The 17,482-nt window shown below is 37.9% G+C and overlaps 3 pseudogenes; all 3 read right to left on the reverse strand.

Annotated features, from left to right (window-relative positions):
* Positions 1–1,249: 1,249 nt before the first annotated feature.
* Positions 1,250–2,020, reverse strand: LOC139177689 (olfactory receptor 5F1-like; annotated as a pseudogene).
* A 2,663-nt stretch (positions 2,021–4,683) lies between these two features.
* LOC109569085 (olfactory receptor 5F1-like) lies at positions 4,684–5,516 on the reverse strand (annotated as a pseudogene).
* A 2,212-nt stretch (positions 5,517–7,728) lies between these two features.
* Positions 7,729–9,320, reverse strand: LOC139177690 (olfactory receptor 5F1-like; annotated as a pseudogene).
* Between the last annotated feature and the right edge of the window lie 8,162 nt (positions 9,321–17,482).

Here is a 17,482-nt window from a genome sequence, read left to right on the forward strand (position 1 = left end):
GGGAAAGTTCTGGGGAATTCCCCTCCAAAAACTTCAGGTATGGTTATTATCTTAGCAAGCCCTGCACACCACTCAATTTCCTCCCAGATTCTACAAAGGCACTCCCATTCCGCCTATATTGTTGTTGGTGGTGGTTTAATTGCTAAATTGTGTTCAACTCTTGTGACCCCATAGACTGTAGCCTGCCAGGATCCTCTGCCCATAGGGTTTTCCAGGCAAGAATACTGAAGTGGGTTACCATTTCCTTCTCCAGGGTATCTTCCTGACCCAGGAGTCGAACCCAGGTCTGCTGCATTGCAGGCAAATTCTTCATCGACTGAGCTAGGAGGGAAGCCCAGGTATATATCATTGCTTACCTTTAATATTAAAGTTAACTTTAATGAATTGAAATTGGTATTTGATAGATCATTTACATAGTCAGGAAATCTATGAGACTATTATACAGCATAGGTGTCAGTTTCACCCTTTAAACATTGATCTACCTGCTTTGGAACTATTCATTAATTCAACTCTGCCATAGCTGAACATGTGTGTATGTGGCTTTGTGTGTATGCATCAGTTTGGGAAGAGATAAAGCAAGAGAAGATTATGAAACTTTTGGAAAGAAAAGAAGGGAATAGAAGAAAAGTTATTGTAATTGGTGTATTTTAACCAGAGAGCATTTTTAAATAGAACACATTACACAAAGCCACACTTATTCTTTCATAAAACTGTGTATATTTGCAGAGATAAAGGAAATAAAAGTTTAAGCTGTTTACTATTGCAATTAAGATAATGTTCCTGAAATTTTATTTAAATAGCCCCCTCCAGATAACAGTTCAAGAAAATGGAAATCTATTTTACATTTAAAACATTTTGATACATGATGTATATCAATGGCTTACAAATCTTGAATAGGCAAAAAGGATGGATTGGAAAAAAAATAAACTGACAGTTAGACATATACTACACAATTATTTTTATGTAACATTGTAACTCCTGCCTCTATATACATAATCCTTTACTTCCCTAAACAAAATATCTCTACAAAGAAGCCCAAGTTTCAGAAAATTGGGGAAAATATACAATGATTAGATGAAATTTCCATGGTATTATATATAAAGTTCAATTAATTTTATCTAATTGATTGTTTGCACTTTAATATTATCAGAACATGATTACATAGATTATGTAGTAAGGAAAATAAGTTTGATCCAGGTTTTGAATGTTCAATATATATTCTATTTAGTCAAGAAAACTAAGCTGGCAATCACGGAAATGAAGAGACCCTTTTCCGAGTAATTACATCCCATAAAGCCTTCTTCACTTCACTATTCCTAAGGCTATAGATGACAGGATTTAACATGGGGATCACCACTGTGTAGAACATGGAAGCCACTTTGTCCTGAGTCAGGGAGTATCTGGAAGAAGGTCTCAGATAAGTGTAGATGGAGGTGGAGTAGAACAGGATGATGGCTGTCAGGTGAGACGCACACGTGGAGAAAGCTTTGCGCCTCCCTTCCCCTGCATGCATACAGAAGATGGAGAAGAGAATGTAGGAGTAGGAGGTGAGGATCAGCAGCAGAGTCCCAACTATATTCACACCAGCAAAAGTGGACGAGATGCTTTCATACCAGGCCTGTATTAGAACATGAGAGCTTAAAAATTGGAGGGGTGTCACAGAAGAAGTGATGGATGACATTAGAACTGTAGAATGACAAGCTGCTCACATAACCTGTGTGAACCAAAGTTCAACAGTCCTTCTGTAAAAGCCCCTGCTGCCATTTTCAGGCAGACGGTCCTGGACATGATTAAGGAGTAAAGGAGAGGGTTGCATATGGCCACATAGAGGTCACAGGCCATTAACCCCAAACAGATGCATCCAACTGTGGCAAAGGCTAAAAAGAAGTACATTTCCAGAAAGCAGCCAGCAAAGGAGATTTTTTTTCTTCTCTCACAATAAATCAACCAGCATCTTTGGAGTGATGGTGGAGTATTAACAAACATCTACAAAGGACAGGTTAGCCAGGAAGAAGTACATTGATGTGTGAAGTTGGGAATCAGTCCTGATTAAGAGGATCATCCCAACATTTCCCACAACTGTAAGCATGTAAATCACTAAGAAAAGGCAAAAGAAGATAACCTATAGCTCCAGTGTGTCTGCTAATCCCAAAAGGATGAACTCTGTGAGTGAAGTATAATTTTTTTCTGCCCATTGATTACAGATACAGTATGCTTAAACTTAAATTGGGTGTAAATATTTCCCTTTGCACAATTTGCCAGAAATAGAAATACTGATTAAGTAAGTCATATATGAAAAAGAAGCCTGGGACAACAGTGCATGATAAACAGAGTCAGAGAGAAATTAGCAGGCCAATGAATAGACATTCAATTTTATTAAGCATTTGTCTCTAATAATCTGGAGTGAGGGATCCACAAATGACTGGTCTAAATCCACATATATCACCTAAGTTTTTTTTTTTTTTTTTTCCTGAATGCAATATCTATGGTTCTATTTTTTCCCATCTAGTCCACAGTCAAAATGCAAAGTACAGAACTATACTTGCCGAAGTTTCTTCCATTCTCTGAGCACGTATTTGAATTTAAGTCACATGCATTCTTCAACTCCAAAATTTATGCATGGCCAGTTGGAAATTGTGTGTTCTCCAAGCAGCAAAAAAATAACCCAGTTCAATAACTGATACTTTGAAATCTATCATATTCTTAATAATGATATTGTAGTGTATTAAGGTACACAAATAACTGTTCTTGTGGTAGCACACACTGTACCTGTTTATGGCTGTGAATGACAGAGACTGCACCAAGTATTTAATAGCATTTTTCTCAGTACTAAATTGTCTAGTTTATCATTTCTGTTTTTACTAGAATCCCTAACAACTAAAGTGAGGCACCAAAAAACAAAACAAAACAAAAAAAACATGAAGAAGACAATTTTCATGTGTCAAATGAAATGTAAAGCAGTGAAACTTTATATTACTTCTTAGTAAAAATCTAAGACACCTTCTGAGTATATATGTATGTTGCTCCCCTTTTATTTTATTCTCCTTGAAGAGGGCTAGGTAACCATGGGGATTGAATTATAGGTTTTAATTGTGTCATGAATCCTCTAAAGGCAGAAACTCCAGCTCAGAAGTATTTAAATATGATCATGTGCAAGTATATGAAATTAAACTCTAGATGGAACTCAGTGATCTCTGTGTTAAAGTTGTTTGCCAAATTAAAAAAAAAACATGTCTATTTAGCTGCCACTTTCTTTGTAGTTTTAGCTTATTCCAATGGGTACACTACTCTCTACCAAATTATGATTCTTCCCTTTGTGTCTGTGTGTGTATGTGCCCCTCCACTTGTCTGGCTGAGTTTAATCTTCAATCTGGCTTTGTTCTTGAGTGAAACAAACTAGAAGGAGACTCTAACTACTAAGTATATCCCTATATGAATATTTTTCTGATCCACTTGGACTATGTGGCCCACAGAGGGCCCTAGGTGTCTGTGACAGGTCATAAGGTCTGTGTTGCCACATCCCCAGTGATTTGAATGCCACATTTTCTATCAGGAGAAACTTCAGCAGCAAGAGCAAGGGAAGGGCCATGAGGAATATCCCTCCCAAAACTGTAATGTGGTTATCATTTTAGCAATCCCTGAATCCTACTCAATTTCCTCCAGAATTCTACTAAGCCATTCCATTACACCTATATAATATTGCTTACTTTTAATATAATATACAGATTGACTTTAATGGACTGAATTGATAATTGGTAGAACATTTTCATACTCAGGAAATCAACGAGACTGTTGTAAAGAATATGGGTCTGTTTCAAACTTCTAACATTGGTCTAACTGCTTTGAACTATGCATTGATTAAACTTTTCCATAGCTGAATATGTGTGCTTGAGGCTTTGTGTTAATATGTGTATCAGTCTGGGAAAGAAAACATGAGAGAATAACAGGAAATTTTTTACACGAAAAGACAGGAAGAGAAAAAAAGCCGATGCAATCGGTCCATTCTAGCCAGACAGCAGTTTTCTAAGCAGAACATATTTAATCAAATTCCTACATATTCTTTAATGAATATGTATGTGTTTGTGAGGATAAAGGGAATAAAAGTTGACATATTTACTGTAGCAACTAAATGCTATTTTTATTTTTACTTTAAGCATTAATACATTAATAATTCAATAAAATGGAAATCTATTTTACATTGAAAACTTTTTCACACATGATATATTTTAATCCTTTACAAATCATAAATGGTGAAAAATTCATCAAAAAATAACAATTACAAAAATAATAAGCACCTAGTTTCATGTGACATTGTAAATTTTATCTCCATATACTTGACCCTTTATATCCCTAACCAAGATAGTTTTACATATAAATTACATTTTAGCAACCTACAGGAAATACACACGATTAGATGAAAGTTGCATAATCTTACATAAGTTTGATAAATTATATCTAATAGGGCACATGTTCATGAGAATTACCAGAACATGAATACACAGATTAATCTATAATGAAAATAAGCTTGATCCAGTTTCTGAAAACTAAATTATATATTCTACTTAGTTCCAAAAATTAATCAATCACATAAATGAAGGAATCTTTTGACGAGTAATTACATTCCATAAAGCTTTCTTCAATTCCGTATTCCTGATACTATAGATCGAGGATTCTACATGGGGATCACCATTGTGTAGAAAACAGAAGCCGCTTTGTCCTGACTCAAAGAGTAGCTGGAAGCAGGTCTCAGATAAGTGTAGATGGAAGTGGAGTAGAACATGATGATGGCTGTCAGGTGAGATGCACACATGGAGAATGCTTTGTGTCTCCTCTCCCCTGAATGCATATGGAAGATGGAGAAGAGAATGTAGGAGTAGGAGGTAAGGATGCCCAGCAGAGTTCCGACCATATTCACACCAGCAAAAATGGAAAAGATGCTTTCATGCAGGTGTGTGTCAGAACAGGAGAGTTTAAAATGTGGGATTGTCACAGAAGAAGTGATGAATGACATTGGGACTGCAGAATGGTAAGCTGCTTGCATAACTGGTGTTCACCATGAAGTTCAACATTCCTGCTATAAAAGTCCCCACTGCCATTTCTAGGCAGACCATCATGGACAAGATCAAGGAGTAAAGGAGAGGGTTGCATATGGCCACATAGTGGTCATGGCCCATTAACCCAAAAAGGATGCATTCAGTTGTGGCAAAGGCTAAAAAGAAGTACATCTGCAAAAAGCAGCAAACAAAGGAGATTGTCTTCTTCCCAGATAATAAATCAACCAGCATCTTTGGAGTGATGGTGCAAGCATCTGCAAAGGATAGGTTAGCCAGGAAGAAATACATGGGTGTGTGAAATTTGGAATCAGTCCTGATTAAGAGGATCATCCCAACATTTCCCACAACTGTAAGCATGTAAATCACCAAGAAAAGGCAAAAGGGGAAAACGTGTACCTCCAATGTATCTGCTAATCCCAACATGATGAACTCTGTGAGTGAAGTGCATTTTTTTCTGCCCATTGATTACAGATACAGTATGCTTAAACTGGGTATGCATATTTCCCTTTGCACAATTTACCAGAAATAGAAATATTGATAAAGTAAAACATACATGGAAAAGAAACCTAGAACAACAGAGCACGGTAAACAGAGTCAGGAGAATTAGTAAACAAACGAATAAGCATTAGATTTTATTAAGTATTGGCTCTATTAATTCTGGACTGAGGGATCCACAAATGACTCATCATCTAAATAACATACATCATTTAAGGTTATTTTTCAAATGCAGCATCTATGTTTGATTCTTTCCAGTCTTGTCCATATCCAAATGCAAAGTACAGAGCTATTCTTTCTGAAGTTTTTTCCATTCTCTGAGAAGGTATTTGAATTGAACTGAAATCACTTTTTTTTGTTTTCTCCACAAGTCTGCTGTCTATATGCTTTAACTCCAAAATGTATGCATGGTCACTTGGAAATCACTTGTGTGCGATTCTCCAGGCAGCAAAAAATAGCCCAGTTTGATAACTGATATTTTGACATCTATCATATTCTTAGTGATGATATTGTAGTGTATTAAGGTACACAAATAACTGTTCTCCTTTCAAAGCACACTATCAAACTAATGTCTTGTGTTAGCACACACCATACCTGTTTATGGTGGTGAATGACAGAGACTGCACCAAGTACTTAACAGCATTTTTCTCAGTACTAACTTGTCTAGTCTATTATTTCTGGTTTTTTTCTAGAATCCTTAATAACTCAGGTGAGGCACATAAAAACATAAAGAGGATAATTTTCATGCTATAAGTGAAATGTAAAGCAGTGAAATTTTGAATTACAAGTTTGTAAAAATTTGAGACACATTCTGAGTATATGCATATCACTATCCTTTTATTTTGTTCTCCTTAAAGAGGATTAGGTAACCATGGGGACTAGATTATAAGTTTTAATTGTGTCATGAATCCTCTAAAGGCAGAAACTGCAGTCTCAGAAGTATTTAAATATGATCACATGCATGTAGATGGGAATAAACCCTATATGGAACTTTCTGATCTCTGTGTTATTTCAAAGGTATTTATTTGCCAAATTAAAAAAAAAAAAAAGATCTATTTAATTGCCTCTTTCTTTGAAGTTTAAACTTATTACAATAGTTACATAATCATCTACCAAATTATGATTCTTCCCTTTGTGTGTGTGTGTACCCCTACACTTGTCTGGCTGAATTTAACCTTCAATCTAGCTCTGTTCTTGAAAGTGAGTGTGTTAGTCACTGAGTTGTGTCTGACTCTTTGGGACCCCCTGGTCTGTAGCCTGCTGAACTCCTTTGTCCATGGAATTGTCCAGGCAAGAATACTGGAATGGCTTGCCATTTCCTTCTCCGGGATCTTCCCAACCTAGGGATTGAACCCAGATCTCCTACATTGCAGGAAAAGTCTTTAGCAACTGAGCCAACATGGAAGCTCTGTTTTTAAGTGAAATAAATTAGAAGGAGACACTAACTTATAACTACATGCTTATATGAATACTCATCATATGCAGCTGGACTATGTGGACAGCAGAGGACACTGGATGGTGTGACAGGTCATGGAATCTGCTTTGTTATACCCCAGATGACTTGAATATTACAACTTCTATCAGGAGCAATTTCAGCACCAAGGACAAGGGAAGAGCCACGAGGAATATCCCTTCAAAATGTCTAAGTGTGGTTAGAATCTTAGCAAGCCCTGAATCCCACTCAATTTCCTCCAGAATTCTACTATGTCACTTCATTCCACCTATATATGATTGCTTACCTTTAATATAATATATGGATTAACTTTAATGAATTTAATTGGTGACTGGTAGAATATTTCCATAATCAGGAAATCCATGAGACTGTTTTAAAGGATATGGGTCTGTTTTATCCTTCAAAGATCGATCTACCTACTTTGAACTATGCATTGATTCAACTCTGCTATAGCTGAATGCGTGTGCATGTGGCTTTATGTATAATATGTGGATCAGTCTGGGAAAGAAAATGTGAGAGAACAGGAAATTTTTGAGAAGAAAAGATGGGAAGAGAAGAAAACCTGTTGCAACTGGTGCCTTTTAACCAGACAGCAGTTTTCTAAACAAATACATTTAAACAAATTCCTACATATTATTTAATGAATAAGTATGTGTTTATGGGGATAAAGGAGATGAAAGTCCACATGTTTACTGTAGCAGCTAAATTATATTACTGAGTTATGATTTAAGCATTACAGCCCTAATTCAATAAAGTGGAAATCAACATTGAAAACATTTTCACACACGTGATATATACAATCCTTTACAAATCATAAATGTTGAAAAATACATTAAAAAGCTGACAATTACAAATATAATACACAGCTAGATTCATGTGACATTGCAAAAAGTATCTCCATATGCTGCTGCTGCTGCTGAGTCGCTTCGGTCGTGTCCAACTCTGCGACCCCATAGACAGTAGCCCACCCAGGCTCCCCCATCCCTGGGATTCTCCAGGAAAGAACACTGGAGTGGGTTGACATTTCCTTCTCCAATGCATAAAAGTGAAGTCACTCAGTCGTGTCTGACTCTTAGCGACCCCATGGACTGCAGCCCACCAGGCTCCTCCATCCATGGGATTTTCCAGGCAAGAGTACTGGAGTGGGGTGCTATTGCCTTCCCCGTATCTCCATATACATCACCCTTTACTTCCCTAACCAAGGCAGCTTTATGAATAAATCACATTTTAGAAAACCATTGGAAAACATACAATAATTACAAAAAAGTTTCATGATCTTACATAATTTTGATAAATTATATCTAATAGGACTTGTGTCGATGAACATTACCAGAACATGATTAGACAGATTAAGTTGTAATGAAGATAAGCTTGATCCAGTTTCTGAAAGTTAAATTATATACTTTATTTAGTTAAGAAAATTAATCAACCACAGAAATGAATGAATCCTTTTCCTAGTAATTGCATTCCATAAAGCCTTCTTTTTTTTAAATTTTATTTTATTTAACTTTACAATATTGTATTGGTTTTGCCATATATCAAAATGAATCTGCCACAGGTATATATGTGTTTCCCATCCTGAACCCTTCTTTACTCCCCTGTTCTGGAGACTGTAGATCAGAGGATTTAACATGGGGATCACCACTGTGTAGAACACAGAAGTTACTTTGTCCTGAGTCAAGGAGTAGCTGGAGGAAGGTCTCAGATAAGTATAAATGGAGGTGGAATAGAACAGGATGATGGCTGCCAGGTGAGACGCAAACGTGGAGAATGCTTTGTGCCTCCCCTCCCCTGTATGCATATGGAAAATGGAGAAGAGAATGTAGGAGTAGGAGGTGAGGATCACCAGCAGAGTTCTGACCATATTCACACCAGCAAAAGTGGACATGATACTTTCATATAGGCATGTGTCAGAACAAGAGAGCTTGGAAAGTGGGGGACTGTCACAGAAGAAGTGAGGGATGACATTGGAACTGCAGAATGACAAGCTGCTCACATAACCTGTGTGGTGAATTACAGAGTTCAACAGTCCTTCTGTAAAAGCCCCTGCTGCCATTTTCAGGCAGACCGTCTTGGACATGATCAAGGTGTAAAGGAGAGGGTTGCATATGGCCACATAGCAGTCACGGGCCATTAACCGAAAAAAGGATGCATTCAGTTGTGGCCAAGGCTATAAAGAAGTACATCTGCAGAAAGCAGACAGCAAAGGAGATGGTTTTCTTCTCTGATAAAAAATCTACTAGCATCTTTGGAGTGATGATGGATGAATAACAAACATCTACAAAGGACAGCTTAGCCAGGAAGAAATACATGGGTGTGTGAAGTCAGGAATCAGCTCTGATTAAGAGAATCGACCCAAAATTCCCCACAACTGTAAGCATATAAATCATAGAAAAATTGCAAAGGAGGATAACCTGTGGCTCCAGTGTGTCTGCTAATCCCAACAGGATGAAGTCCTTCAGTGAAGTATATTTTTTTCTGGCCATTTTTTACAGATATAAAATGCTTCAGCTTCCATTACATGGAAAGATTTCACTGTTCTATGTTTGCATTAAGTAATAGGAATGTTAATGTGGCTAGTGGCACATGAGGGGGAAAAAAAGGCTTAGATAATAGAGTATAGTAAAAGAACAACTGAAATAAGGTAGAAACTAGTGAAAAATGAATAAACATTGGAGTTTGTTAAGCAATTCTCTGTCTTAAATGTGGGTTGACGCATTCACAAATCCTTGGTCTAAGTCTCCATATTTCACTTCAGTTTTTTCTAATGCAATATTTATGTTCTATTCTTTCTTGTTTAGCACACATCTAAAACGCAAAGTTCACAGCTATCCTTGTTGGCATCGTCCCCATTTTCTGAGGAGGTATTTAACTCAAATGCATTTTTTCCCCCACAAAGACAGCTCTCTATATTCTTCAACTCCAATATTTATGACTCACCACCCGAATGCCACTTTTGTGTTCTCCAAGCAGCAAACATAGCCTGTTTCAAATAACCAATATTTTGATATCTATTATACCCTTAAGAATTATTATGTAGTGTTTAAATGTTAACCACACATCTGTTCTCATTTCAAAGCACATTATCAAATCAATGCCCTATAGTAACAGTCACATACTGGCCCTCAGCAGTGAAAGATAAGGACAGCAGCACATACTTACTAACATCTTTCCCAGTACTAGTTCATTTGGTCTATTATTTTCATTCTTATCAGAATCTTCTCTAATAACTCAGTTGAGACATAAAAATTATAAAGAGACAATTTTTATGCTGAAGTGAAATGAAATCAGAGATAATACGGATTCCATCTGTGTAAAAATTTGAGACACTTCTTGAATATATACACAAACCTGGATTTTTTTTTTTTTTTCCTGAAAGAGGGTTGGATAACCATGGGGACTAGACTACAGCTTTTAGTTGTGAGTCAGTCCTCTAATGGCAGAAACTCCATTATCAAAAGTAATTAAAATATGATCACACACAGGTAGATGGAATCACACTATATATGGACTTGCATCATAACTTGGCTATTGATGTCTGTGTTACTTTAAAGATATTTTCCAAATATAAAACATTTAATTGGCTATTTAATTGCCTATTTTTTTTTGATAATTTTAGCTTATTCCAAAAGGGTACACAACCCACTACAAAATTGTAATTTACCCCTATGTATGCATATGTATGAGTGTGTGTTTGTGTGTAATTGTGTGTGTATGTAACTCACCACATTTCTGGGTAAATTTAACCTGCAATCCACCTGTTTTGAGTGAAATAAATTGGAAGAAGATGCTAACTACTTAGTTCATGAATATTCTTCTGGCAAATATGAATAATTCAAATATGTCAGCCACAATGGTACCTAGATTTTTGAGCTGGATGACAACTTTATGACAGGTCATGAGATCAGCTTTACCACATACCAGTTGATTTGAATATTGAAGCTTCTATCAGGTGACACTAGCAGCAAGTGCAAGGCAAAAGCCATGAGGAATTTCTCTCCAAAAACTATATACTATAGTTACCATCTTAACAAGAGCTGTCCCCCTCTCAATTTCCTCCAGAATTCTACTAAGTCACTCCCATTCCACTTCCATATTAAGGTTTACCTTTAATATTCAGATTAACTTTAAAGGATGCTATTGATAATTAATAGATTTCCATAAGCAGGAAATTCATGACTCTATCATGCAGAATATGAGTCAGTTTCACCCATTAAACACTGATGTACCTGTTTTGGAACTATGCCCTGATTAAACTCTGCCATAACTGAATGTGTGTTCATGTGGATTTGTTTATATGTATCACTGTGGAGGAGAGAAACTTAAAGAACAGGAAATTTTTGAGAAGAAAAGAAAGGAATAGGGGGAAAAAAACGGTCTAATTGTGTTTTTTAACAAAACAGCTGTTTTCTATAGAGAACACTGCTGCACAATTCATATTTATACATTAAGTTCAGTTCAGTTCAGTCTCAGTCGTGTCCGACTCTTTGCAACCCCATGGACCACAGCACGCCAGGCCTCCCTGTCCATCACCAACTCCCAGAGCCCACCCAAACCCATGTCCATTGAGTTAGTGATGCCATCCAACCATCTTATCCTCTTTAATCCCCTTCTCCTCCTGCCCTCAATCTTTCCCAGCATCAGGGTATTTTCAAATGAGTCAGCTCTTCGCATCAGGTGGCCAAAGTATTGGAGTTTCAGCTTCAACATCAGTCCTTTCAATAAACACCCAGGACTGACCTACTTGAGGATGGACTGGTTGGATCTCCCTGAAGTCCAAGGGACTCTCAAGAGTCTTTTCTAACACCACAGTTCAAAAACATCAGTTATTCGGTGCTCAGCTTTCTTTATAGTCAAACTCTCACATCCATACATAAAGAACATTAATGCTAGTTACTGAGATCAGATTCTCTCCAAAAGAGTGTTTCCTGAATAAATCTCACAAACATCTTATCAGTCTCTTCTTCCATTTCACATTCTCTTATTGAAAGTGTAGTCTGTGATTCCATTCTCTTAGTCTTCTTTGTCATGACATCATTGCCCATGTCAGGTCTGTTTATAGCATGACTAAGTCCACTGTTTCCTGGATTCAAATTGATTTTCAAAATTTCATGGATAGATTTGTAAATGGAAAAATAATAAAAAAAAATAGTACTAGAACTAGCATCACCTCATTGCACATTGCAGTTTATTTTGAGAGGTTTAATTAACTGAAGTATACAGAAATAAACTTCATTAATTTGCACCCAACTACATTAGGTTTTCTTACATGTTGAACAATGTAAAACTCCATTGCAGCTAAGGAATTTCAAGCAGGAACAAATTTTGAGTCATCACACTTCCAAACTTCAGGCAATATTCGAAAGTTATAGTTACTGAACTAGTATGGTTTCCACATAAACATAAGCACATACAAATAGAGCAGAATTGAGACACCATAAAGAAACACATATCTATCAGTTCAGTTACTCAGTCATGGGCTGTTTGAGACATCATGGGGTGCAGCACACCAGGCCTCCATGTCCATCACCAACTCCAAGAGTTTACTCAAACTCATGTCCATTGAGTCGGTAATGCCATCCAACCATCTCATCCTCTGTCATCCCATTCTCCTCCTGCCTTCAATCTTTCCCAGAATCAGTGTCTTTTCCAACGAGTTAGTTTCTCACATCAAGTGGCCAAAATATTGAAGTTTCAGCTTCAGCATCAGTGCTTTCAATGAATATTAAGGACTGACATCCTTTAGGAGAGACTGGTTGGATCTCCTTGCAGTCCAAGGGACTCTCAACAGTCTTTTCCAACACATCAAAAGCATCAATTCTTCAGCAGTCAGCTTTCTTTATAGTCCAACTCTCACATTCATACATGACCACTAGAAAAACAATAGCTTTGACTAGATGGACTTTTGATGACAAAATAATATCTCTGCTTTTTAATATGTTGTATAGGTTGGTCATAACTTTCCTTCCAAGGAGTGTCTTAATTTCATGGCTGGAATCACCATCTGCAGTGATTTTGGAGCCCCAAAAAATAAAGTCTGACACTGCTTCCACTGTTTCCCCATCTACTTCCCAAGAAGTGATGGAACCAGATGCCATGATCTTAGTTTTCTAAATATTGAGCTTTAAACCAACCTTTTCACTCTCCTCTTCCACTTTCATCAAGAGGCTCTTTAGCTCCTCTTCACTTTCTACCATATGGGTGGTGTCATCTGCATATCTGAAGCTATTGATATTTTGCAGGGAGCGAGCTCCACCCCTGGCAAAGGTCATGAGGAAGGGGGCTTGGCGTACGCAAAGGTGGGATCAAGCCTCAGGAGTCTCCCTGGAAATTCTCGAGCATCTACCCCCAAAACCAGAGTCTGCCTACTTTCTGCTTTGTGCTCTCACTTACACCTCTGACTTTATGGGGGCTTTCCCCCACTACTTCTCTCTGAAAAAAGAGTTAGCTTACAGCTCCAGTTAATAAGTCCTGGGTGTGACAGTGTTTTAACCTACAAACTCCTTTGGAAATCCTCTAGCCTGCCTGAATAGGTTTTTCCGGCCACACGTGATTGTTCAGAGCCTCCCAACTGTGAGAGGCAAGAGATGTTTTATACTGTCTAAACACAGATTCCTTTGAGTAGTTAAAAGATTGATTAGAAATTGTATTGGTGAAGGGTTTTTCACTTATTGGGCCAATGTTTGCTGCTAAGTTTCCATACCCCTTACCTACTGTGTCCTTGGCAGTGTATTGATTGATATAATGGGTGTATAGAAATGTAAGTAATAGCCTCAATGTTTGTAACCTTGGACCCTTGAGTTAATTCTTTTCTTGATTGAGCCCACCTCACCTTTGCCCTATAGGAATGCAACTCTATCCAATGTTTTTTGGAGGCTGGAGCCTGACTTTAGAATAATCAGCTTTAGAGAAAAATAAGTTTCTTAAAATGTTAACAGGCCTCTGGGCCAGAATCACCTAAACTTTTGCATATGATAAGTTCGAAGGAAGAAAGCCTGGCTTACTGCATGACTCTACCCCTTCCCCCATTATCCTCTATGCATAACTTAAGGTATAAAAACTACTTTGGGAAAAAAAGTGCGGGCCTTGTTCACCAAAACTTGGTCTCCCCATGTCGTTCTTTCTCTCATCTTCTGTCTGAATTATTCAGCCTCTTTTCTCCACTGAATTTCCTCACTGAGCTATCCTTATTTCAGCCTCTTTTCTCCACTGAATTTTCTTATTGAGCTATCCTCATTCTATTACTCTTTATATCTTTGATAAATATTTAAATAAATAGGTCGCCTATGCCGTCTTTCTTTCAAATACCCTGGATCAGCCAGGCTGGACCCCGGCAATATTTCTCCTGGCAATCTTGATTTCAGCTTGTACTTCTTCCAGGTCAGTGTTTCTCATGATGTACTCTGCTTACAAGTTAAATATGCAGGGTGACAAAATACATCCTTGACGTACTCCTTTCCTGGCTTGGAACCAGTCTGTTGTTCTATGTCCAGTTTTAACTGTTGCTTCTTGACCTGAATATACATTTCTCAAGAGGCAGGTCAGGAGGTCTGGTATTCCCTTCTTTTGAAGAATTTCCCATAGTTTGTTGTTATCCACACAGTTAAAGGCTTTGGCATAGTCAATAAAGCAAAAATAGATTTTTTTTTCTAGAACTCTCTTGCTTTTTCAATAATCCAATGGATGTTGACAATTTGATCTCTGGTTCCTCTGCCTTTTCTAAAACCAGTTTGTACATCTGCAAGTTCATGGTTGATATACTGTTGAGCCTGACTGGAGAATTTTCAGCATTACTTAGCTAGTGTGTGAGATGAGTGCAATTGTGTGGTAGTTTGACCATTCGTTGGCATTGCCTTCCTTTGGGATTTTAATGAAAACTGACCTTTTCCCATCCTGTGGCCTCTGTTGGGTTTTCCAAATTTGGTGGCATATTGAGTGCAGCATTTTAACAGAATCATCTTTTAGGATTTGAAATAGTTCAACTGGAATTCCATCACCTCCTCTAGCTTTGTTCTTAGTGTTGCTTCCTCAGGCCCACTTCATTTCGCATTCCAGGATGTCTAGCTCTAGGTGAGTGATTATACCATTGTGATTATCTGGGCCGTCAGGAAGCAACAGTTAGAGCTGGACTTAGAGCAACAGACTGGTTGCAAATATGAAAAGGAGTATGTCAAGGCTCTATATTGTCACCTTGCTTATATAACTTATATTCAGAGTACATCATGAGAAATTTTGGGCTGGAGGAAACACAAGCTGGAATCAAGATTGCAGGGAGAAATATCAACAACCTCATATATGCAGATGACACGGCCCATATTGCAGAAAATGAAGAAGAGCTAAAGCGCCTCTTGATGAAAGTGCGAGAGGAGAGTGAAAAAGCTGACTTAAACTCAGCATTCAGAAAACTAAGATCATGGCATCTGGCCCCATCACTTCATGGCAGATAGATGGGGAAACAGTGTCAGACTTTATTTTGGGGGGCTCCAAAATCACTGCAGATGGTGATTTCAGCCATGAAATTAAAAGACACTTATTCCTTGGAAGGAAAGTTATGAGCAACATAGATAGCATATTCAGTAGCAGAGACATTACTTTGCCAAAAAAGGTCCATCTAGTCAAGGCTATGGTTTTTCTAGTGGTCATGTATGGATGTGAGAGTTGGACTGTGAAGGCTGAGCACCAAAGAATTGATGCTTTTGAACTATGGTGTTCGAGAAGACTCTTGTGAGTCTCTTGGACAGAAAGGAGATCCAACCAGCCCATCCTCAAGAGATCAGTCCTGGGTGTTCATTGGAAGGACTGATGTTGAAGCTGAAACTCCAATATTTTGGCCACCTGATGCGAAGAGCTGACTCATTGGAAAAGACCTTGATGCTTGGAAAGATTGAAGGCAGGAGGAGAAGGAGACAACAGAGGATGAGATGGTTGGATGGCATCATTGGACATGAGTTTGTGTGGGCTCTGGGAGTTGGTGATGGACAGGGAGGCCTGGCGTGCTGTGGCTGATGGGGTCACAAAGAGTTGGACACGACTGAGTGACTGAACGAAACTGAACTGAAGATCTTTTTTGTATAATTCTTTGGCGTATTCTTGCCAGCTCTTCTTAATATATACTGCTTCTGTTAGGTCCATACCATTTCTGTCCTTTATTGAGCCCATCTTCACATGAAATGTTCTCTTGGTATCTCTAATTTTCTTTTCTTTTTAGGAAAAAAAAGAAATTATTTTATTTCACTTATGAACTTTAGTTAACTTTAGTTAATGTCCATAATCAACAGTATTGTACAAATTCAAAGTTAACAGAATAAATAATCTAATCAGTGTTTATTATCCCTTATTTGGTATTATACTACTATTTCTGATAGTAGTTTGCTGCTGCTGCTAAGTCACTTCAGTCATGTCCGACTCTGTGCGACCCCATAGATGGCAGCCCACCAGGATCCCCTGTCCCTGGGATTCTTCAGGCAAGAATACTGGAGTGGGCTACCATTTCCTTCTTCAATGCATGGAAGTGCAAAGTGAAAGCGAAGTAGCTCAGTGGTGTCTGACTCTTAGCGACCCTATGCACTGCAGCCTACCAGGCTCCTCTGCCCATGGGATTTTCCATGCAAAACTACTGGAGTGGGTTGCCATTGCTGATAGCTTTATTGAGCCTTCTCATTAATAATGCTAAAATTTCAGTATAAAATTATCAATTATTGATTTAAATAAAATATACACTAAGTAAAATCACCACAAAATTTTACTTTTTTTCCTTTACAATATTGTATAGGTTTTGCCATACATTGACATGAATCCACCATGGGTGTACATGTGTTCTCCATCCTGAACCCCCCTCCCACCTCCCTCCCCATACCATCCCTTGGGTAATCCTAGTGCTCCAGGCCCGAGCATCCTGTATCATGCATCGAACCTAGACTGACTATTCATTTCACATATGATAATATACATGTTTCAATGCCATTTTCCCAAGTCATCCCACCCTCGCCCTCTCTGACAGAGTCCAAAAGACTGTTCTATAAATCTGTGTCTCTTTTGCTGTCTCGCATACAGGGTTATCATTACCATCTTTCTAAATTCCATATATATGCATTAGTATACTGTATTGATGTTTTTCTTTCTGGCTTACTTCCCTCTGTATAGTAGGCTCCAGTTTCATCCACCTCATTAGAACTGATTCAAATGTATGCTTTTTAATTGCTGAGTAATATTCCATTGTGTATATGTACCACAGTTTTTTTACCCATTCATCTGCTGATAGACATCTAGGTTGCTTCCATGTCCTGGCTATTATAAACAGAGTTGCGATGAACACTGGGGACGTGTCTCTTTCAATTATGGTTTCCTTGGTGTGTATGCCCAGCAGTGGGATTGCTGGGTCATATGTCAGTTCTATTTCCAGTTTTTTAAGGAAGCTCCACTCTGTTCTCCATAGTGGCTGTACTAGTTTGCATTCCCACCAAGAGATATCTAGTATTTC

The sequence above is a fragment of the Bos indicus genome, chromosome 19 (assembly GCF_029378745.1).
Source record: "Bos indicus isolate NIAB-ARS_2022 breed Sahiwal x Tharparkar chromosome 19, NIAB-ARS_B.indTharparkar_mat_pri_1.0, whole genome shotgun sequence".
In the NCBI taxonomy this organism is placed as follows: Eukaryota; Metazoa; Chordata; class Mammalia; order Artiodactyla; family Bovidae; genus Bos; species Bos indicus.